General features: G+C 51.8%; 9 non-coding genes across 9 annotated transcripts; all 9 read right to left on the bottom strand.

The window, feature by feature from the left end:
* Positions 1-32: 32 nt before the first annotated feature.
* On the bottom strand, positions 33-151 carry LOC146056423 (5S ribosomal RNA). The gene has a single exon (XR_014469220.1). It is a non-coding gene; the product is annotated as a 5S ribosomal RNA (ribosomal RNA).
* A 1714-nt stretch (positions 152-1865) lies between these two features.
* Positions 1866-1984, bottom strand: LOC146056478 (5S ribosomal RNA). Its single transcript, XR_014469270.1, has one exon. It is a non-coding gene; the product is annotated as a 5S ribosomal RNA (ribosomal RNA).
* An 8970-nt stretch (positions 1985-10954) lies between these two features.
* Positions 10955-11073, bottom strand: LOC146056422 (5S ribosomal RNA). The gene has a single exon (XR_014469219.1). It is a non-coding gene; the product is annotated as a 5S ribosomal RNA (ribosomal RNA).
* A 1717-nt stretch (positions 11074-12790) lies between these two features.
* On the bottom strand, positions 12791-12909 carry LOC146056421 (5S ribosomal RNA). Its single transcript, XR_014469218.1, has one exon. It is a non-coding gene; the product is annotated as a 5S ribosomal RNA (ribosomal RNA).
* Positions 12910-14617: 1708 nt separating this feature from the next.
* Positions 14618-14736, bottom strand: LOC146056420 (5S ribosomal RNA). Its single transcript, XR_014469217.1, has one exon. It is a non-coding gene; the product is annotated as a 5S ribosomal RNA (ribosomal RNA).
* A 1711-nt stretch (positions 14737-16447) lies between these two features.
* On the bottom strand, positions 16448-16566 carry LOC146056419 (5S ribosomal RNA). The gene has a single exon (XR_014469216.1). It is a non-coding gene; the product is annotated as a 5S ribosomal RNA (ribosomal RNA).
* Positions 16567-18274: 1708 nt separating this feature from the next.
* On the bottom strand, positions 18275-18393 carry LOC146056491 (5S ribosomal RNA). Its single transcript, XR_014469282.1, has one exon. It is a non-coding gene; the product is annotated as a 5S ribosomal RNA (ribosomal RNA).
* Positions 18394-20107: 1714 nt separating this feature from the next.
* Positions 20108-20226, bottom strand: LOC146056470 (5S ribosomal RNA). Its single transcript, XR_014469263.1, has one exon. It is a non-coding gene; the product is annotated as a 5S ribosomal RNA (ribosomal RNA).
* Positions 20227-21931: 1705 nt separating this feature from the next.
* On the bottom strand, positions 21932-22050 carry LOC146056476 (5S ribosomal RNA). Its single transcript, XR_014469268.1, has one exon. It is a non-coding gene; the product is annotated as a 5S ribosomal RNA (ribosomal RNA).
* Positions 22051-23089: the final 1039 nt, after the last annotated feature.

Genomic DNA, 23089 nt, shown 5'->3' with positions numbered 1-23089 from the left:
GCCTCCTGCTGGTTGCAGGCTAGAAAAGCAAAAGCCTACAGCACCTGGTATTCCCAGGCGGTCTCCCATCCAAGTACTAACCAGGCCTGACCCTGCTTAGCTTCCGAGATCAGACGAGATCGGGCGTGTTCAGGGTGGTGTGGCCGTAGGCAGAGACCAGCCTCACATTTGCTCCTTTTCTACGTGCCTTCGAGACAGCGCTGGTCTGCTTGTGACTGGAGGCTGTCTCACTGTGGGCAGCTTTGCACAGAGTCCAGGCCGTGGCTGGGGAGGGGGGGTTGCTGGGAGCCAGGAACACACCGAGGACTCGGGCAAGTGTCTGTAATTAGCATTAGTGTTGCAGACAGATTCCTGTGCACTTCAGGTGCTGCTGCTGCTGCTGCTGCTGTAACCTTGCAGACGTGGGCCCACACAAGGCATTGAGGCCCAGAGAAGATGGCTGCACCGTGATTCCCTGACGTTGTGAGGTATGACTTACAGACCCGTCCCACCAACACGTAATATGCTACTTTCTGAAGCCATCACTTTCCAGGGCATTCTGATGGCAGCCATTTTGTGGCCTGTCAGATCCTACTCCGATTAGGCCATTTTTAAAAAAGGGCATAGAAGCGCGCAGCGTCATTTCGCATAAAGTTGATTTAAAAGTAAAAGAGCAGCTGGAGGGGGAACGGTGGTAGCCGATGAGAGACGCCAACGAGCAGCGTGACTCAGAGACTGCCAAGAAGGCTGGCTGAGACTTGTGGTTCCACGCAGAAGTGGGGAGCTGTACTTCTGTTTCAGAGAGGAGGTAGCATGCGGACTCAGTACAGTACATTGGTGAAACAGAACCATTTCTATGTCCGCAATCATCCATTGCTGTGGAGTCGACAGAGGGTCTATGTACTGGAGAGAGAGATACAGTGGAGAGAGATAAAGTAGCAGCCAATCAGCTCCTAACTGCCATGTTACAGGTTATGTTTGACAAAGAAGTGTAAGGAGCGGGTTGGTTGATACTTTATCTTTCTCCAAGGCTTAGCACATAGACTCCATAGTGTGTGATACCGTTATACGATTTGGGTACGGGAGACCGACGTTTAGAATGACAGTGGTCACATGACCGAATTCCATCACCTGGGCGGGTAAGTATGTTACGCCCTCCTAACGCTAACCTTTTACCGCAGCCAAACCCTTAGCCTCTCTTCTTGAAGCCTAACCCTCCCCGCCGCAGCCTGACCCTCCCCGGCATACATACGTTTGGGATGGCAGCTGTCCGGATTTCAGACTCTGGATATTTTTTCTGTACTATGCGTATATAGAATTTGTCTTAATCATTCTGTCGGCAGTTTGAGAATGCCGACACGTTGCCTTGTCTCCTCTTTAGCGAAACACCTGATGCCGTTACGATCACCGCAGGTGCACATGTTCCAATGCAGCCGGTTTCTGTGTCTGCCGCGTTGTCGCGTCATAAATAAAAAGTGCAGCCATGCCGGATTCACTGGGACATTCCGTCCAGACAACAGCTGCATTGTGGCTGTGCTCCAGATATATGGGACGGACTGACACGTGGATGATGTGATGTCCAGCAATGCAGTGGATTCAGGTTTAGGGCAAACACTTTGCCCGTGTTTGAGGCGGCGGAATAACCTGTGTGCTGGGCGACGCTTTTACTGCACTCTGTGTTGCTGCAGAAAATCCCTGTGCGGCATGTGCTGCCATTTGACTGCGTCGGCAACCCCAGGTGCTGCTACCTGCTGGTGTAGTGGAGGAAAGAAAGAAGGAAAGAAGAAAAGACAGAAAGAAAGAAAAATGTGATCAAGTGAAGAAGAAGAAGAAAAAAAGTAAGCTGGCGTGAGCGCCTCCTGCTGGTTGCAGGCTAGAAAAGCAAAAGCCTACAGCACCTGGTATTCCCAGGCGGTCTCCCATCCAAGTACTAACCAGGCCTGACCCTGCTTAGCTTCCGAGATCAGACGAGATCAGGCGTGTTCAGGGTGGTGTGGCCGTAGGCAGAGACCAGCCTCACATTTGCTCCTTTTCTACGTGCCTTCGAGACAGCGCTGGTCTGCTTGTGACTGGAGGCTGTCTCACTGTGGGCAGCTTTGCACAGAGTCCAGGCCGTGGCTGGGGAGGGGGGGTTGCTGGGAGCCAGGAACACACCGAGGACTCGGGCAAGTGTCTGTAATTAGCATAAGTAGCCCATGACTTAATTAACCTTTACTTAACCATAAGTGCAAAACCTCTAACTAAAAATAATTGAGACTGACTCAAATAAATCACGCAGACAAAATAAAGACTCAGACACCAGAATTACGTTTAAAAAGGTCAAAGGAATTATTTATTGAAGACCTTGTTAAGCTAAACTAGAATTTTAAATTTGGAATTTTTGGGATCATAAAGATCAAGTCCCTAACGTTAAACTAAAGATGGAGGATGGCAAAAATTCTTAGTCGCTACCACACGCCAGCCCAGTCAACTTGAAACACGTGACTTAAACTTAAGGAGGGGTTCACCACCGCCTCCTAACTGGCACAACCTGCATCGTGAGGATCCCACCACCCCTTAACCTGGCAGAGCAAAAAATGGGCGGTCCCGCAAGGGAACGCCCCTTGTCCACCCGCATGGCGAGGACCACTCGCCGTCCTACGAAAGGGGTGGTGTCCCACGATGACCGCTTATGCCCCCCTTTGACCGCTGGCTGGTAGCGACTTTCCGCCATTTTGGCTGAAAAGCCACCACAAAAAATTGCTTAAAAAGACCAAGCGTACCAGCACTCTGAGGGATAACCATCCCAACGTTGAATGCTAAAATAGGGAGGGCGGGAGGGCTTCCAAAGGTAAGAAGGTGGAGGTCACATGGTCCCTAGAGCTTAAGTAGTGCTGAAATGTACCCTCCCCCTTAACTCCTGATAGGCTAACTACTTCTGCCAACCTTATCACTAGGCAGAAAAACCTGAACAGAGTTTTTTCACTGCCTGACCTTTTACTGACCCTAAGTCAGGGCTCTTATCTTGCCTCATGCTTAATCAGCCTTCAGCTCCCCTAAGTAGCCCATGACTTAATTAACCTTTACTTAACCATAAGTGCAAAACCTCTAACTAAAAATAATTGAGACTGACTCAAATAAATCACGCAGACAAAATAAAGACTCAGACACCAGAATTACGTTTAAAAAGGTCAAAGGAATTATTTATTGAAGACCTTGTTAAGCTAAACTAGAATTTTAAATTTGGAATTTTTGGGATCATAAAGATCAAGTCCCTAACGTTAAACTAAAGATGGAGGATGGCAAAAATTCTTAGTCGCTACCACACGCCAGCCCAGTCAACTTGAAACACGTGACTTAAACTTAAGGAGGGGTTCACCACCGCCTCCTAACTGGCACAACCTGCATCGTGAGGATCCCACCACCCCTTAACCTGGCAGAGCAAAAAATGGGCGGTCCCGCAAGGGAACGCCCCTTGTCCACCCGCATGGCGAGGACCACTCGCCGTCCTACGAAAGGGGTGGTGTCCCACGATGACCGCTTATGCCCCCCTTTGACCGCTGGCTGGTAGCGACTTTCCGCCACAACAAGGTTGCCTCAAGGCAACCTCCACCGCCATCCCCAGAAAGAACCCGAAAAGGCCATTAACCCGAATACTCATGCCCAAACTCTAAAAATATCCTCCAAGAAGATGCAATTTCCCGCAGGGGAAAGATGCACCCCATCCTCACGATAAAACCTCACACTGTCCAGAACCAGTGAAGGATGTTTGACGACAATTCCCCCCATGGCTCTCACAAAAACTCCTATTGCGGAGTTCACCTTCTTGCGAGCCTTTTCAATGGCGGAGATCCTAACTGCACCCCGCCAATGAAACCTGGGAATTATCTCCGACCACACCACCTTAACATTAGGCCAGTGTGCCCTCAACGCTACCAGATCCGACTTGATACTTAGAATCAAGTCAATCCCTTTGGTAATACCCAGATCATTACCACCGAGATGAATAACCAGCCACTCAGGCCTGCCCCAGCTCCTCTCATGCCTCATGAGCACTTTCAGGAACTTGACCCAACGCAGACCCCGGACTCCTATCCACCTGACCTGCCTATCACCAAGATAATCATGTGACCTTCTCGCCATTGGATGCCTACCGGCCCAATAAATAAAAGAATGGCCGATGAGCCATATTTGTCCTGATGAATCCGTTGAAACTGAAAAATTAAGGAGATTCCCTAACATCAGTATCTTATTCTTAAAACACAACTTGATACATAATCAACCCATGTGAAGGAGAAAACTTAAAAAACCTCCCGTGGACCAGTTTTGCCAATTGAATTAAGGCCCCCGTGGAGGAAAAAGTAAAAGCAACCTTCACACCATCGATTCCGGAACGCTGCCGTTCCAAAACCGACAGTAAACTTCGTTTTAGGGTTGGCGCAACAGGCGCATCTACAACTTATCTAAACGAACATAAGACTTGTATGCATTTGACTTCCACCGGCCTAGCGCCCGGATCTCGCTTACCGACGATCCGGACGCCGCCGCCTGTGTAGCCGACCCAATCCGAAAGGAATGGGTCCCATACTCCTGGGGCCTTAGTCCCAGCACCTCTAAACACTGCTTTAAAACTGCAGCAAATTGAAACTTTGACATTGAACTCCCATCTGGATGCAACAAAAACTGCCCTTGAATCCCCGCAGGGCGGATTCCTAAATAAGCTTGCGCCAAGCTGAGCGGGCAGATATCTTTAACGCTTTGCGCCTGCAGTGTGATCCAGCGCCCCTTCCCCAGTTGATCTGTTTTGGACTTAACCAACCTGCATAACAACGCTGCCTCTACCTATTTGGACGTTGCCCACCAGCAAACCTGCCTCTTTGCCCGCTTTGCTCTTAGCCACCAATTCGCTTACTCTAAGTGCCCCGAAAAAATGCAAACACAAAACCGGTCCTGAAAAGCAGCACCTCAAATGGAGATTCCCCAACATCCGCTAATACCTTAACCAGATCTTTCAGCAGTGCCAAATCCATGGGACGCCTTGCGTCCTTTGGTGCCGGGTTGGCCCTGGCCCACCCTTTCATGGCCTTAGCCAACACAAAGGACCGAGTGGGGTCCTCCTGACCCCGCAACCTAGAATGAAAGGCTATGCCCGCAAGGGCAATCGACATGGCCCCCTAACCCGGTTCGATGATCTGCCAGACATAAGGCGGGCATGTCAAACCCACTGGAGACGCCCCGGGTACCAATTCCCGGAACCTCTCCCATTGGAAACGGGACAATGCATCCGCAATGTTATTATCTATGCCCGGCACATGGCTGGCAGAGAAATTAATATTAAAACGCAAACACTGCAATACTAGATGCCTGAGCAGCCGCAAGGTGAACGGGCATGAACTCCTCTGATTATTAATCGCGTGCACTACCCCCATGTTGTCGCACCTAAAAACCACCTGCCTATCAGCCAAATCGCGGGCCCACAACACCAGAGACACCACAATAGGAAACAATTCCAATAACCACAGGTTCCTGGTAAAGCCCCTATCCACCCAGGACTTTGGCCAGCCCGAAACACACCACTCCACAAACCTTTAAATCCTCCCTGATTTCCCTTGAAAGATAAAATGAATGATGGAGCCGCGCCACACCAGCTGTTGCGCGTTCCAATTTGCGACAAAAAACACGTCCCATTGGTATGATCCTGCACGCAAAATTGAAAGATCCCAATAACGACTGCACCTGCTTTAACCGCACTTTCCGCTTACCCAGGCAGTCCTCAATGAGACCCAACAGCTTCTGCACCTTGTCCGCCGGTAGACGGCAGCAACCCCCCTTCCGTTTTCCCTTCCGCTATGGGCACCCCTAGCGCTCTGAAAACCCTCTCAGTAACCTCCAATAACTTCTCGCAAACTTTGCTCCCGCCCTGACCCACAAAAAGGAAATAATCAAGGTAATGAGCAATACCCTGATGCCCTGAAACCGACTGAATGCACCAATGCAAAAAAAAAACAACTAAACCTTTCAAAATACGCACAAGAAACCGAGCACCCCATAGGTAGACATCTATCCACAAAAAACTCGCTACCTAACTTGAAACCCAGGAACCGCAAGGAATCCGGGTGTATTGGTAACAACCTAAAAGCAGCTTCGACATCCACCTTCGCTAACAACGCATTGCGGCCACAGCCTCTCACTAACTGCAAGGCCTCCTCGAATAACTGGTACCTAACCCTACACAGCTCTTCCGGTATGGCATCGTTAACCGACCCACCGTGGGGGTGAGATAGGTGTTGGATCAACCTAAACTTTCCCGGGGTGCTCTTGGGTACAACACCCACCGGAGAAATGCACAAACCCTGTATTGGCGGTACCGCTTATGGACCGCACATACGCCCTAACGCTATTTCCGCGTCCACTTTCTGGCGGACAATGAGAGGAAAATCCCTGGCCGATTTTTAAGTTCCTAACCGCAACAACATGTACTGAACCCTCAATCGGCAAATGAAAACCCCAACGAAAACCATTCAACAAAAAACTGGCAGCCTCACGATCCGGGTAGTTCCTAAGCCACCGGTCTAACTCAGCCACCACTATAGGCGAAGGGGCCTTACTTGTGACCTCCAGCGGCTTCACTGGCATCACCTGCCCTACCCGATGGGGCTGCGGTGCAATCCTTTGCTGGGTGACTGGACCCGCAAACTCCGCAGGAGTGGCGAAAACGACAATTCGCCCCCCTGTTGCACTTCCCCTCATTATAAGCGAAACACTTTCCTTTGCCCGCTACCTTGGGGGACTGAGCTGGCGCCGCTGCCACCTTTTTCCCCGCACCTTCACCCAAAGGCCTTGTCTGCTGAGTGACCTCCAGCCAGACCTCAACATCTTTAAACCCCATAGGCAACACCCCGTTCCCGTCCTGTTTTCGACGAAACTTTTCGTCATACTCACGCCAGGAATACCCCTTTGTTTTCAAGTACATCTCGTGTACCAAAAACAAATATTTTATAAGATTGGGATATTCCCCCACCCTGGTCTCGGCATAACAGGCTGCAAAAACTAAAAACCCCTTGAGCCACTGATGAAAATTTCTAAAAGCATTCTCCCCTATTCCATCGGCCTTTTTCGCCTTCTCAAAAGCCTGCTTCATGTCATCAGTCAGAGTAAAAATATCCACATACTTCCCCTTTCTAATCTTTTCCCTCATCCTCTTACGGATGCCCCTGGTGACCGCTGTGTTCGCACAATGAACCATTTCAGTGAACAGGGGTGGCTCCGCAGGAGGAGGAGCAGCGATTGTACCCAAAGGCTTGTCTTTTGTGGCAACCTTAGCAACCTGGCGCGCAATCATCCTGGCTAACTTACGCGGGCGCCGAGGGGAATCCGACCCCACACTGCTGGTGTCGCTATCTGTGGAATCACAAGATGAATGAACCGCACACTCACCCGTGCCTGATGTCCCTGGAGCTTCGTCAGCCGCAACGGCCGACCCGGAAACTGCTGCAGACGTTTCAGGGGTGGTCCTCGGCTCCACTCTGACCTCCCGACTTCTTCTCCTGGAGGACAATGCCGACACTGCTCCCGCATTTGCCTGTGAAGACAAAACGAGAGAGGGGGGGGGGGGGGGGAAAGAAAACACACTATCCCCTTCGGCCCCTGCGGAGGCCGAAACTGCCGCCGTGGAAGGAGGAACCCCTCCCAAATTGCCAGAAGGCGGGCCCTCTGTGGATGCACAAACCTGGGCAGGTTTCCATTTCCCCTCGATGCCTGGGGGTATCCAACCCCTCCCGCCCCCGGAGGAAACCCGTAACCCTGACCCATCTGGGGCTGCCAATACCCCGGGTAATTCGACCCTTGCTCCCAAACACTACCAACTGAACTGGGTGAGCTGTACCCCTGCGAAGCCATGGGCCCCCACATATGCTGGCCCCGGGAAACTGACTGATAACCCGCTCCCTGCTGTAACCCATATCCAGTAGAAAGTAAAGGTCTCCAGGGAGCCCCTTGAGACCAAACCCCTTGACCACCACCCCCCATAGGGGACTGAAAATACGGGGAGCTGTGGGGCGCCCACTGCCCCTGCCAACCCCACATGGGGGACCCCTGCGGCATTGAAAGGGAATGAGCCCCTTGCCAGGCTGCTGAAGACGTCACCCCCCCACCCCCTGAGGAAAACCCCCGATATCCACTTGCTGCAGATCCCTGCATTTGTACGGAAGTGGCCACAGAACTACTAACATAAAAAACATTCCCTGCCCCACCTACACCTGCAGGTGGCGCTGGTGCACCATCCCCTTGCCCCATCATTACATTATACCCCATGCCCCTAGGCCCAGCTTCATCAAAAAACCCCTGACCAGCCCCAGCACTGGGGTGAGCCATGCCACTCGACCCCATACCCACCATATACTGGGGTCTGAGGTAACTCAAACCCCCCAGCGCAGGACCCCCCTGCCCAACCCCAGCTGAGACATTTAACCCCCCAGAGCTTGCCCTTATCCCCTCATGCACTGACTGGGCATCTCCCGCCCGCCCACCACCTCCCATGCCCGCAGCCACATACACATTTCCCACATATGCATCTCCCTGTGTTTCCACGTTGCTCCCCGCAAGGGGAGCCAACGTCACATCCCCGTCCCCCCGCCCCTGCTCCAGCCTGCGAGTCTGTGGCGCCGGGGACTCCTGAGCCTCATCCTGCTCCGAGTGAGTCCCCGCAGCCTGTACTACAACGGCAGGCCTCGCGCTCACCAGAGCCGAGGCCTGCACTTCCCGCCCGGCGCCTCCGTCATCAGACGCCTCCACTGTCTGTGACGCGTCCCCCGCCGTCAGCACAGGGCGCGCGCTAGGCAGCGTTGCGTCCTGCACCTCGGTCACCGGAACGCTCCCCGCCGTGGGAGCCGACGTCCCCGGCCCACCCACTGGCACTGCTTCCAGCCTGGGACCCTCCAGGCTCCCGGGCTGCACGATGCCCGGCCCCGACCCCACGCTCGCCGCCGGAGAAGGGGAGGGGGGGGGGGGAATGACCGCCATCACTTGTACACTATCTGGGATAACTAAGGGGGCAGGCAAGGCCTCTGCCATGTCCCCAGCCCCCACCACCCTTACCCTGGGCCGCCTGTACCCCGCTAGGGGCCTGGCTGCATCAACTAAACGGCGGGGAGGGGGTGCAGAGCGTCTAGGCCTAGGCATATTAATGCTGAAAAGGAGAGAGAAAATGTACACTTACCAGATCTGCGCAGGAGCCCACAGGATACCAGCACTTCCAAAGGTAAGAAGGTGGAGGTCACATGGTCCCTAGAGCTTAAGTAGTGCTGAAATGTACCCTCCCCCTTAACTCCTGATAGGCTAACTACTTCTGCCAACCTTATCACTAGGCAGAAAAACCTGAACAGAGTTTTTTCACTGCCTGACCTTTTACTGACCCTAAGTCAGGGCTCTTATCTTGCCTCATGCTTAATCAGCCTTCAGCTCCCCTTAGTGTTGCAGACAGATTCCTGTGCACTTCAGGTGCTGCTGCTGCTGCTGCTGCTGCTGTAACCTTGCAGACGTGGGCCCACACAAGGCATTGAGGCCCAGAGAAGATGGCTGCACCGTGATTCCCTGACGTTGTGAGGTATGACTTACAGACCCGTCCCACCAACACGTAATATGCTACTTTCTGAAGCCATCACTTTCCAGGGCATTCTGATGGCAGCCATTTTGTGGCCTGTCAGATCCTACTCCGATTAGGCCATTTTTAAAAAAGGGCATAGAAGCGCGCAGCGTCATTTCGCATAAAGTTGATTTAAAAGTAAAAGAGCAGCTGGAGGGGGAACGGTGGTAGCCGATGAGAGACGCCAACGAGCAGCGTGACTCAGAGACTGCCAAGAAGGCTGGCTGAGACTTGTGGTTCCACGCAGAAGTGGGGAGCTGTACTTCTGTTTCAGAGAGGAGGTAGCATGCGGACTCAGTACAGTACATTGGTGAAACAGAACCATTTCTATGTCCGCAATCATCCATTGCTGTGGAGTCGACAGAGGGTCTATGTACTGGAGAGAGAGATACAGTGGAGAGAGATAAAGTAGCAGCCAATCAGCTCCTAACTGCCATGTTACAGGTTATGTTTGACAAAGAAGTGTAAGGAGCGGGTTGGTTGATACTTTATCTTTCTCCAAGGCTTAGCACATAGACTCCATAGTGTGTGATACCGTTATACGATTTGGGTACGGGAGACCGACGTTTAGAATGACAGTGGTCACATGACCGAATTCCATCACCTGGGCGGGTAAGTATGTTACGCCCTCCTAACGCTAACCTTTTACCGCAGCCAAACCCTTAGCCTCTCTTCTTGAAGCCTAACCCTCCCCGCCGCAGCCTGACCCTCCCCGGCATACATACGTTTGGGATGGCGGCTGTCGGGATTTCAGACTCTGGATATTTTTTCTGTACTATGCGTATATAGAATTTGTCTTAATCATTCTGTCGGCAGTTTGAGAATGCCGACACGTTGCCTTGTCTCCTCTTTAGCGAAACACCTGATGCCGTTAAGATCACCGCAGGTGCACATGTTCCAATGCAGCCGGTTTCTGTGTCTGCCGCGTGGTCGCGTTATAAATAAAAAGTGCAGCCATGCCGGATTCACTGGGACATTCCGTCCAGACAACAGCTGCATTGTGGCTGTGCTCCAGATATATGGGACGGACTGACACGTGGATGATGTGATGTCCAGCAATGCAGTGGATTCAGGTTTAGGGCAAACACTTTGCCCGTGTTTGAGGCGGCGGAATAACCTGTGTGCTGGGCGACGCTTTTACTGCACTCTGTGTTGCTGCAGGAAATCCCTGTGCGGCATGTGCTGCCATTTGACTGCGTCGGCAACCCCAGGTGCTGCTACCTGCTGGTGTAGTGGAGGAAAGAAAGAAGGAAAGAAGAAAAGACAGAAAGAAAGAAAAATGTGATCAAGTGAAGAAGAAGAAAAGTAAGCTGGCGTGAGCGCCTCCTGCTGGTTGCAGGCTAGAAAAGCAAAAGCCTACAGCACCTGGTATTCCCAGGCGGTCTCCCATCCAAGTACTAACCAGGCCTGACCCTGCTTAGCTTCCGAGATCAGACGAGATCGGGCGTGTTCAGGGTGGTGTGGCCGTAGGCAGAAACCAGCCTCACATTTGCTCCTTTTCTACGTGCCTTCGGGACAGCGCTGGTCTGCTTGTGACTGGAGGCTGTCTCACTGTGGGCAGCTTTGCACAGAGTCCAGGCCGTGGCTGGGGAGGGGGGGTTGCTGGGAGCCAGGAACACACCGAGGACTCGGGCAAGTGTCTGTAATTAGCATTAGTGTTGCAGACAGATTCCTGTGCACTTCAGGTGCTGCTGCTGCTGCTGCTGCTGCTGCTGTAACCTTGCAGACGTGGGCCCACACAAGGCATTGAGGCCCAGAGAAGATGGCTGCACCGTGATTCCCTGACGTTGTGAGGTATGACTTACAGACCCGTCCCACCAACACGTAATATGCTACTTTCTGAAGCCATCACTTTCCAGGGCATTCTGATGGCAGCCATTTTGTGGCCTGTCAGATCCTACTCCGATTAGGCCATTTTTAAAAAAGGGCATAGAAGCGCGCAGCGTCATTTCGCATAAAGTTGATTTAAAAGTAAAAGAGCAGCTGGAGGGGGAACGGTGGTAGCCGATGAGAGACGCCAACGAGCAGCGTGACTCAGAGACTGCCAAGAAGGCTGGCTGAGACTTGTGGTTCCACGCAGAAGTGGGGAGCTGTACTTCTGTTTCAGAGAGGAGGTAGCATGCGGACTCAGTACAGTACATTGGTGAAACAGAACCATTTCTATGTCCGCAATCATCCATTGCTGTGGAGTCGACAGAGGGTCTATGTACTGGAGAGAGAGATACAGTGGAGAGAGATAAAGTAGCAGCCAATCAGCTCCTAACTGCCATGTTACAGGTTATGTTTGACAAAGAAGTGTAAGGAGCGGGTTGGTTGATACTTTATCTTTCTCCAAGGCTTAGCACATAGACTCCATAGTGTGTGATACCGTTATACGATTTGGGTACGGGAGACCGACGTTTAGAATGACAGTGGTCACATGACCGAATTCCATCACCTGGGCGGGTAAGTATGTTACGCCCTCCTAACGCTAACCTTTTACCGCAGCCAAACCCTTAGCCTCTCTTCTTGAAGCCTAACCCTCCCCGCCGCAGCCTGACCCTCCCCGGCATACATACGTTTGGGATGGCGGCTGTCGGGATTTCAGACTCTGGATATTTTTTCTGTACTATGCGTATATAGAATTTGTCTTAATCATTCTGTCGGCAGTTTGAGAATGCCGACACGTTGCCTTGTCTCCTCTTTAGCGAAACACCTGATGCCGTTAAGATCACCGCAGGTGCACATGTTCCAATGCAGCCGGTTTCTGTGTCTGCCGCGTGGTCGCGTCATAAATAAAAAGTGCAGCCATGCCGGATTCACTGGGACATTCCGTCCAGACAACAGCTGCATTGTGGCTGTGCTCCAGATATATGGGACGGACTGACACGTGGATGATGTGATGTCCAGCAATGCAGTGGATTCAGGTTTAGGGCAAACACTTTGCCCGTGTTTGAGGCGGCGGAATAACCTGTGTGCTGGGCGACGCTTTTACTGCACTCTGTGTTGCTGCAGGAAATCCCTGTGCGGCATGTGCTGACATTTGACTGCGTCGGCAACCCCAGGTGCTGCTACCTGCTGGTGTAGTGGAGGAAAGAAAGAAGGAAAGAAGAAAAGACAGAAAGAAAGAAAAATGTGATCAAGTGAAGAAGAAGAAGAAAAGTAAGCTGGCGTGAGCGCCTCCTGCTGGTTGCAGGCTAGAAAAGCAAAAGCCTACAGCACCTGGTATTCCCAGGCGGTCTCCCATCCAAGTACTAACCAGGCCTGACCCTGCTTAGCTTCCGAGATCAGACGAGATCGGGCGTGTTCAGGGTGGTGTGGCCGTAGGCAGAGACCAGCCTCACATTTGCTCCTTTTCTACGTGCCTTCGGGACAGCGCTGGTCTGCTTGTGACTGGAGGCTGTCTCACTGTGGGCAGCTTTGCACAGAGTCCAGGCCGTGGCTGGGGAGGGGGGGTTGCTGGGAGCCAGGAACACACCGAGGACTCGGGCAAGTGTCTGTAATTAGCATTAGTGTTGCAGACAGATTCCTGTGCACTTCAGGTGCTGCTGCTGCTGCTGCTGTAACCTTGCAGACGTGGGCCCACACAAGGCATTGAGGCCCAGAGAAGATGGCTGCACCGTGATTCCCTGACGTTGTGAGGTATGACTTACAGACCCGTCCCACCAACACGTAATATGCTACTTTCTGAAGCCATCACTTTCCAGGGCATTCTGATGGCAGCCATTTTGTGGCCTGTCAGATCCTACTCCGATTAGGCCATTTTTAAAAAAGGGCATAGAAGCGCGCAGCGTCATTTCGCATAAAGTTGATTTAAAAGTAAAAGAGCAGCTGGAGGGGGAACGGTGGTAGCCGATGAGAGACGCCAACGAGCAGCGTGACTCAGAGACTGCCAAGAAGGCTGGCTGAGACTTGTGGTTCCACGCAGAAGTGGGGAGCTGTACTTCTGTTTCAGAGAGGAGGTAGCATGCGGACTCAGTACAGTACATTGGTGAAACAGAACCATTTCTATGTCCGCAATCATCCATTGCTGTGGAGTCGACAGAGGGTCTATGTACTGGAGAGAGAGATACAGTGGAGAGAGATAAAGTAGCAGCCAATCAGCTCCTAACTGCCATGTTACAGGTTATGTTTGACAAAGAAGTGTAAGGAGCGGGTTGGTTGATACTTTATCTTTCTCCAAGGCTTAGCACATAGACTCCATAGTGTGTGATACCGTTATACGATTTGGGTACGGGAGACCGACGTTTAGAATGACAGTGGTCACATGACCGAATTCCATCACCTGGGCGGGTAAGTATGTTACGCCCTCCTAACGCTAACCTTTTACCGCAGCCAAACCCTTAGCCTCTCTTCTTGAAGCCTAACCCTCCCCGCCGCAGCCTGACCCTCCCCGGCATACATACGTTTGGGATGGCGGCTGTCGGGATTTCAGACTCTGGATATTTTTTCTGTACTATGCGTATATAGAATTTGTCTTAATCATTCTGTCGGCAGTTTGAGAATGCCGACACGTTGCCTTGTCTCCTCTTTAGCGAAACACCTGATGCCGTTAAGATCACCGCAGGTGCACATGTTCCAATGCAGCCGGTTTCTGTGTCTGCCGCGTGGTCGCGTCATAAATAAAAAGTGCAGCCATGCCGGATTCACTGGGACATTCCGTCCAGACAACAGCTGCATTGTGGCTGTGCTCCAGATATATGGGACGGACTGACACGTGGATGATGTGATGTCCAGCAATGCAGTGGATTCAGGTTTAGGGCAAACACTTTGCCCGTGTTTGAGGCGGCGGAATAACCTGTGTGCTGGGCGACGCTTTTACTGCACTCTGTGTTGCTGCAGGAAATCCCTGTGCGGCATGTGCTGACATTTGACTGCGTCGGCAACCCCAGGTGCTGCTACCTGCTGGTGTAGTGGAGGAAAGAAAGAAGGAAAGAAGAAAAGACAGAAAGAAAGAAAAATGTGATCAAGTGAAGAAGAAGAAGAAAAGTAAGCTGGCGTGAGCGCCTCCTGCTGGTTGCAGGCTAGAAAAGCAAAAGCCTACAGCACCTGGTATTCCCAGGCGGTCTCCCATCCAAGTACTAACCAGGCCTGACCCTGCTTAGCTTCCGAGATCAGACGAGATCGGGCGTGTTCAGGGTGGTGTGGCCGTAGGCAGAGACCAGCCTCACATTTGCTCCTTTTCTACGTGCCTTCGGGACAGCGCTGGTCTGCTTGTGACTGGAGGCTGTCTCACTGTGGGCAGCTTTGCACAGAGTCCAGGCCGTGGCTGGGGAGGGGGGGTTGCTGGGAGCCAGGAACACACCGAGGACTCGGGCAAGTGTCTGTAATTAGCATTAGTGTTGCAGACAGATTCCTGTGCACTTCAGGTGCTGCTGCTGCTGCTGCTGCTGTAACCTTGCAGACGTGGGCCCACACAAGGCATTGAGGCCCAGAGAAGATGGCTGCACCGTGATTCCCTGACGTTGTGAGGTATGACTTACAGACCCGTCCCACCAACACGTAATATGCTACTTTCTGAAGCCATCACTTTCCAGGGCATTCTGATGGCAGCCATTTTGTGGCCTGTCAGATCCTACTCCGATTAGGCCATTTTTAAAAAAGGGCATAGAAGCGCGCAGCGTCATTTCGCATAAAGTTGATTTAAAAGTAAAAGAGCAGCTGGAGGGGGAACGGTGGTAGCCGATGAGAGACGCCAACGAGCAGCGTGACTCAGAGACTGCCAAGAAGGCTGGCTGAGACTTGTGGTTCCACGCAGAAGTGGGGAGCTGTACTTCTGTTTCAGAGAGGAGGTAGCATGCGGACTCAGTACAGTACATTGGTGAAACAGAACCATTTCTATGTCCGCAATCATCCATTGCTGTGGAGTCGACAGAGGGTCTATGTACTGGAGAGAGAGATACAGTGGAGAGAGATAAAGTAGCAGCCAATCAGCTCCTAACTGCCATGTTACAGGTTATGTTTGACAAAGAAGTGTAAGGAGCGGGTTGGTTGATACTTTATCTTTCTCCAAGGCTTAGCACATAGACTCCATAGTGTGTGATACCGTTATACGATTTGGGTACGGGAGACCGACGTTTAGAATGACAGTGGTCACATGACCGAATTCCATCACCTGGGCGGGTAAGTATGTTACGCCCTCCTAACGCTAACCTTTTACCGCAGCCAAACCCTTAGCCTCTCTTCTTGAAGCCTAACCCTCCCCGCCGCAGCCTGACCCTCCCCGGCATACATACGTTTGGGATGGCAGCTGTCGGGATTTCAGACTCTGGATATTTTTTCTGTACTATGCGTATATAGAATTTGTCTTAATCATTCTGTCGGCAGTTTGAGAATGCCGACACGTTGCCTTGTCTCCTCTTTAGCGAAACACCTGATGCCGTTAAGATCACCGCAGGTGCACATGTTCCAATGCAGCCGGTTTCTGTGTCTGCCGCGTGGTCGCGTCATAAATAAAAAGTGCAGCCATGCCGGATTCACTGGGACATTCCGTCCAGACAACAGCTGCATTGTGGCTGTGCTCCAGATATATGGGACGGACTGACACGTGGATGATGTGATGTCCAGCAATGCAGTGGATTCAGGTTTAGGGCAAACACTTTGCCCGTGTTTGAGGCGGCGGAATAACCTGTGTGCTGGGCGACGCTTTTACTGCACTCTGTGTTGCTGCAGGAAATCCCTGTGCGGCATGTGCTGCCATTTGACTGCGTCGGCAACCCCAGGTGCTGCTACCTGCTGGTGTAGTGGAGGAAAGAAAGAAGGAAAGAAGAAAAGACAGAAAGAAAGAAAAATGTGATCAAGTGAAGAAGAAGAAGAAAAGTAAGCTGGCGTGAGCGCCTCCTGCTGGTTGCAGGCTAGAAAAGCAAAAGCCTACAGCACCTGGTATTCCCAGGCGGTCTCCCATCCAAGTACTAACCAGGCCTGACCCTGCTTAGCTTCCGAGATCAGACGAGATCGGGCGTGTTCAGGGTGGTGTGGCCGTAGGCAGAGACCAGCCTCACATTTGCTCCTTTTCTACGTGCCTTCGGGACAGCGCTGGTCTGCTTGTGACTGGAGGCTGTCTCACTGTGGGCAGCTTTGCACAGAGTCCAGGCCGTGGCTGGGGAGGGGGGGTTGCTGGGAGCCAGGAACACACCGAGGACTCGGGCAAGTGTCTGTAATTAGCATTAGTGTTGCAGACAGATTCCTGTGCACTTCAGGTGCTGCTGCTGCTGCTGCTGTAACCTTGCAGACGTGGGCCCACACAAGGCATTGAGGCCCAGAGAAGATGGCTGCACCGTGATTCCCTGACGTTGTGAGGTATGACTTACAGACCCGTCCCACCAACACGTAATATGCTACTTTCTGAAGCCATCACTTTCCAGGGCATTCTGATGGCAGCCATTTTGTGGCCTGTCAGATCCTACTCCGATTAGGCCATTTTTAAAAAAGGGCATAGAAGCGCGCAGCGTCATTTCGCATAAAGTTGATTTAAAAGTAAAAGAGCAGCTGGAGGGGGAACGGTGGTAGCCGATGAGAGACGCCAACGAGCAGCGTGACTCAGAGACTGCCAAGAAGGCTGGCTGAGACTTGTGGTTCCACGCAGAAGTGGGGAGCTGTACTTCTGTTTCAGAGAGGAGGTAGCATGCGGACTCAGTACAGTACATTGGTGAAACAGAACCATTTCTATGTCCGCAATCATCCATTGCTGTGGAGTCGACAGAGGGTCTATGTACTGGAGAGAGAGATACAGTGGAGAGAGATAAAGTAGCAGCCAATCAGCTCCTAACTGCCATGTTACAGGTTATGTTTGACAAAGAAGTGTAAGGAGCGGGTTGGTTGATACTTTATCTTTCTCCAAGGCTTAGCACATAGACTCCATAGTGTGTGATACCGTTATACGATTTGGGTACGGGAGACCGACGTTTAGAATGACAGTGGTCACATGACCGAATTCCATCACCTGGGCGGGTAAGTATGTTACGCCCTCCTAACGCTAACCTTTTACCGCAGCCAAACCCTTAGCCTCTCTTCTTGAAGCCTAACCCTCCCCGCCGCAGCCTGACCCTCCCCGGCATACATACGTTTGGGATGGCAGCTGTCGGGATTTCAGACTCTGGATATTTTTTCTGTACTATGCGTATATAGAATTTGTCTTAATCATTCTGTCGTCAGTTTGAGAATGCCGACACGTTGCCTTGTCTCCTCTTTAGCGAAACACCTGATGTCGTTAAGATCACCGCAGGTGCACATGTTCCAATGCAGCCGGTTTCTGTGTCTGCCGCGTGGTCGCGTCATAAATAAAAAGTGCAGCCATGCCGGATTCACTGGGACATTCCGTCCAGACAACAGCTGCATTGTGGCTGTGCTCCAGATATATGGGACGGACTGACACGTGGATGATGTGATGTCCAGCAATGCAGTGGATTCAGGTTTAGGGCAAACACTTTGCCCGTGTTTGAGGCGGCGGAATAACCTGTGTGCTGGGCGACGCTTTTACTGCACTCTGTGTTGCTGCAGGAAATCCCTGTGCGGCATGTGCTGCCATTTGACTGCGTTGGCAACCCCAGGTGCTGCTACCTGCTGGTGTAGTGGAGGAAAGAAAGAAGGAAAGAAGAAAAGACAGAAAGAAAGAAAAATGTGATCAAGTGAAGAAGAAGAAGAAAAGTAAGCTGGCGTGAGCGCCTCCTGCTGGTTGCAGGCTAGAAAAGCAAAAGCCTACAGCACCTGGTATTCCCAGGCGGTCTCCCATCCAAGTACTAACCAGGCCTGACCCTGCTTAGCTTCCGAGATCAGACGAGATCGGGCGTGTTTAGGGTGGTGTGGCCGTAGGCAGAGACCAGCCTCACATTTGCTCCTTTTCTACGTGCCTTCGGGACAGCGCTGGTCTGCTTGTGACTGGAGGCTGTCTCACTGTGGGCAGCTTTGCACAGAGTCCAGGCCGTGGCTGGGGAGGGGGGGTTGCTGGGAGCCAGGAACACACCGAGGACTCGGGCAAGTGTCTGTAATTAGCATTAGTGTTGCAGACAGATTCCTGTGCACTTCAGGTGCTGCTGCTGCTGCTGCTGCTGCTGCTGTAACCTTGCAGACGTGGGCCCACACAAGGCATTGAGGCCCAGAGAAGATGGCTGCACCGTGATTCCCTGACGTTGTGAGGTATGACTTACAGACCCGTCCCACCAACACGTAATATGCTACTTTCTGAAGCCATCACTTTCCAGGGCATTCTGATGGCAGCCATTTTGTGGCCTGTCAGATCCTACTCCGATTAGGCCATTTTTAAAAAAGGGCATAGAAGCGCGCAGCGTCATTTCGCATAAAGTTGATTTAAAAGTAAAAGAGCAGCTGGAGGGGGAACGGTGGTAGCCGATGAGAGACGCCAACGAGCAGCGTGACTCAGAGACTGCCAAGAAGGCTGGCTGAGACTTGTGGTTCCACGCAGAAGTGGGGAGCTGTACTTCTGTTTCAGAGAGGAGGTAGCATGCGGACTCAGTACAGTACATTGGTGAAACAGAACCATTTCTATGTCCGCAATCATCCATTGCTGTGGAGTCGACAGAGGGTCTATGTACTGGAGAGAGAGATACAGTGGAGAGAGATAAAGTAGCAGCCAATCAGCTCCTAACTGCCATGTTACAGGTTATGTTTGACAAAGAAGTGTAAGGAGCGGGTTGGTTGATACTTTATCTTTCTCCAAGGCTTAGCACATAGACTCCATAGTGTGTGATACCGTTATACGATTTGGGTACGGGAGACCGACGTTTAGAATGACAGTGGTCACATGACCGAATTCCATCACCTGGGCGGGTAAGTATGTTACGCCCTCCTAACGCTAACCTTTTACCGCAGCCAAACCCTTAGCCTCTCTTCTTGAAGCCTAACCCTCCCCGCCGCAGCCTGACCCTCCCCGGCATACATACGTTTGGGATGGCGGCTGTCGGGATTTCAGACTCTGGATATTTTTTCTGTACTATGCGTATATAGAATTTGTCTTAATCATTCTGTCGGCAGTTTGAGAATGCCGACACGTTGCCTTGTCTCCTCTTTAGCGAAACACCTGATGCCGTTAAGATCACCGCAGGTGCACATGTTCCAATGCAGCCGGTTTCTGTGTCTGCCGCGTGGTCGCGTTATAAATAAAAAGTGCAGCCATGCCGGATTCACTGGGACATTCCGTCCAGACAACAGCTGCATTGTGGCTGTGCTCCAGATATATGGGACGGACTGACACGTGGATGATGTGATGTCCAGCAATGCAGTGGATTCAGGTTTAGGGCAAACACTTTGCCCGTGTTTGAGGCGGCGGAATAACCTGTGTGCTGGGCGACGCTTTTACTGCACTCTGTGTTGCTGCAGGAAATCCCTGTGCGGCATGTGCTGCCATTTGACTGCGTCGGCAACCCCAGGTGCTGCTACCTGCTGGTGTAGTGGAGGAAAGAAAGAAGGAAAGAAGAAAAGACAGAAAGAAAGAAAAATGTGATCAAGTGAAGAAGAAGAAAAGTAAGCTGGCGTGAGCGCCTCCTGCTGGTTGCAGGCTAGAAAAGCAAAAGCCTACAGCACCTGGTATTCCCAGGCGGTCTCCCATCCAAGTACTAACCAGGCCTGACCCTGCTTAGCTTCCGAGATCAGACGAGATCGGGCGTGCTCAGGGTGGTGTGGCCGTAGGCAGAGACCAGCCTCACATTTGCTCCTTTTCTACGTGCCTTCGGGACAGCGCTGGTCTGCTTGTGACTGGAGGCTGTCTCACTGTGGGCAGCTTTGCACAGAGTCCAGGCCGTGGCTGGGGAGGGGGGGTTGCTGGGAGCCAGGAACACACCGAGGACTCGGGCAAGTGTCTGTAATTAGCATTAGTGTTGCAGACAGATTCCTGTGCACTTCAGGTGCTGCTGCTGCTGCTGCTGCTGTAACCTTGCAGACGTGGGCCCACACAAGGCATTGAGGCCCAGAGAAGATGGCTGCACCGTGATTCCCTGACGTTGTGAGGTATGACTTACAGACCCGTCCCACCAACACGTAATATGCTACTTTCTGAAGCCATCACTTTCCAGGGCATTCTGATGGCAGCCATTTTGTGGCCTGTCAGATCCTACTCCGATTAGGCCATTTTTAAAAAAGGGCATAGAAGCGCGCAGCGTCATTTCGCATAAAGTTGATTTAAAAGTAAAAGAGCAGCTGGAGGGGGAACGGTGGTAGCCGATGAGAGACGCCAACGAGCAGCGTGACTCAGAGACTGCCAAGAAGGCTGGCTGAGACTTGTGGTTCCACGCAGAAGTGGGGAGCTGTACTTCTGTTTCAGAGAGGAGGTAGCATGCGGACTCAGTACAGTACATTGGTGAAACAGAACCATTTCTATGTCCGCAATCATCCATTGCTGTGGAGTCGACAGAGGGTCTATGTACTGGAGAGAGAGATACAGTGGAGAGAGATAAAGGAGCAGCCAATCAGCTCCTAACTGCCATGTTACAGGTTATGTTTGACAAAGAAGTGTAAGGAGCGGGTTGGTTGATACTTTATCTTTCTCCAAGGCTTAGCACATAGACTCCATAGTGTGTGATACCGTTATACGATTTGGGTACGGGAGACCGACGTTTAGAATGACAGTGGTCACATGACCGAATTCCATCACCTGGGCGGGTAAGTATGTTACGCCCTCCTAACGCTAACCTTTTACCGCAGCCAAACCCTTAGCCTCTCTTCTTGAAGCCTAACCCTCCCCGCCGCAGCCTGACCCTCCCCGGCATACATACGTTTGGGATGGCGGCTGTCGGGATTTCAGACTCTGGATATTTTTTCTGTACTATGCGTATATAGAATTTGTCTTAATCATTCTGTCGGCAGTTTGAGAATGCCGACACGTTGCCTTGTCTCCTCTTTAGCGAAACACCTGATGCCGTTAAGATCACCGCAGGTGCACATGTTCCAATGCAGCCGGTTTCTGTGTCTGCCGCGTGGTCGCGTCATAAATAAAAAGTGCAGCCATGCCGGATTCACTGGGACATTCCGTCCAGACAACAGCTGCATTGTGGCTGTGCTCCAGATATATGGGACGGACTGACACGTGGATGATGTGATGTCCAGCAATGCAGTGGATTCAGGTTTAGGGCAAACACTTTGCCCGTGTTTGAGGCGGCGGAATAACCTGTGTGCTGGGCGACGCTTTTACTGCACTCTGTGTTGCTGCAGGAAATCCCTGTGCGGCATGTGCTGCCATTTGACTGCGTCGGCAACCCCAGGTGCTGCTACCTGCTGGTGTAGTGGAGGAAAGAAAGAAGGAAAGAAGAAAAGACAGAAAGAAAGAAAAATGTGATCAAGTGAAGAAGAAAAGTAAGCTGGCGTGAGCGCCTCCTGCTGGTTGCAGGCTAGAAAAGCAAAAGCCTACAGCACCTGGTATTCCCAGGCGGTCTCCCATCCAAGTACTAACCAGGCCTGACCCTGCTTAGCTTCCGAGATCAGACGAGATCAGGCGTGTTCAGGGTGGTGTGGCCGTAGGCAGAGACCGGCCTCACATTTGCTCCTTTTCTACGTGCCTTCGAGACAGCGCTGGTCTGCTTGTGACTGGAGGCTGTCTCACTGTGGGCAGCTTTGCACAGAGTCCAGGCCGTGGCTGGGGAGGGGGGGTTGCTGGGAGCCAGGAACACACCGAGGACTCGGGCAAGTGTCTGTAATTAGCATTAGTGTTGCAGACAGATTCCTGTGCACTTCAGGTGCTGCTGCTGCTGCTGTAACCTTGCAGACGTGGGCCCACACAAGGCATTGAGGCCCAGAGAAGATGGCTGCACCGTGATTCCCTGACGTTGTGAGGTATGACTTACAGACCCGTCCCACCAACACGTAATATGCTACTTTCTGAAGCCATCACTTTCCAGGGCATTCTGATGGCAGCCATTTTGTGGCCTGTCAGATCCTACTCCGATTAGGCCATTTTTAAAAAAGGGCATAGAAGCGCGCAGCGTCATTTCGCATAAAGTTGATTTAAAAGTAAAAGAGCAGCTGGAGGGGGAACGGTGGTAGCCGATGAGAGACGCCAACGAGCAGCGTGACTCAGAGACTGCCAAGAAGGCTGGCTGAGACTTGTGGTTCCACGCAGAAGTGGGGAGCTGTACTTCTGTTTCAGAGAGGAGGTAGCATGCGGACTCAGTACAGTACATTGGTGAAACAGAACCATTTCTATGTCCGCAATCATCCATTGCTGTGGAGTCGACAGAGGGTCTATGTACTGGAGAGAGAGATACAGTGGAGAGAGATAAAGTAGCAGCCAATCAGCTCCTAACTGCCATGTTACAGGTTATGTTTGACAAAGAAGTGTAAGGAGCGGGTTGGTTGATACTTTATCTTTCTCCAAGGCTTAGCACATAGACTCCATAGTGTGTGATACCGTTATACGATTTGGGTACGGGAGACCGACGTTTAGAATGACAGTGGTCACATGACCGAATTCCATCACCTGGGCGGGTAAGTATGTTACGCCCTCCTAACGCTAACCTTTTACCGCAGCCAAACCCTTAGCCTCTCTTCTTGAAGCCTAACCCT

This window comes from Crinia signifera, unplaced genomic scaffold (assembly GCF_055691185.1).
Source record: "Crinia signifera unplaced genomic scaffold, ASM5569118v1 HAP2_SCAFFOLD_80, whole genome shotgun sequence".
In the NCBI taxonomy this organism is placed as follows: Eukaryota; Metazoa; Chordata; class Amphibia; order Anura; family Myobatrachidae; genus Crinia; species Crinia signifera.
Note: the sequence above shows the minus strand (reverse complement) of the source record. Positions and strands in the feature narration are given on the sequence as shown.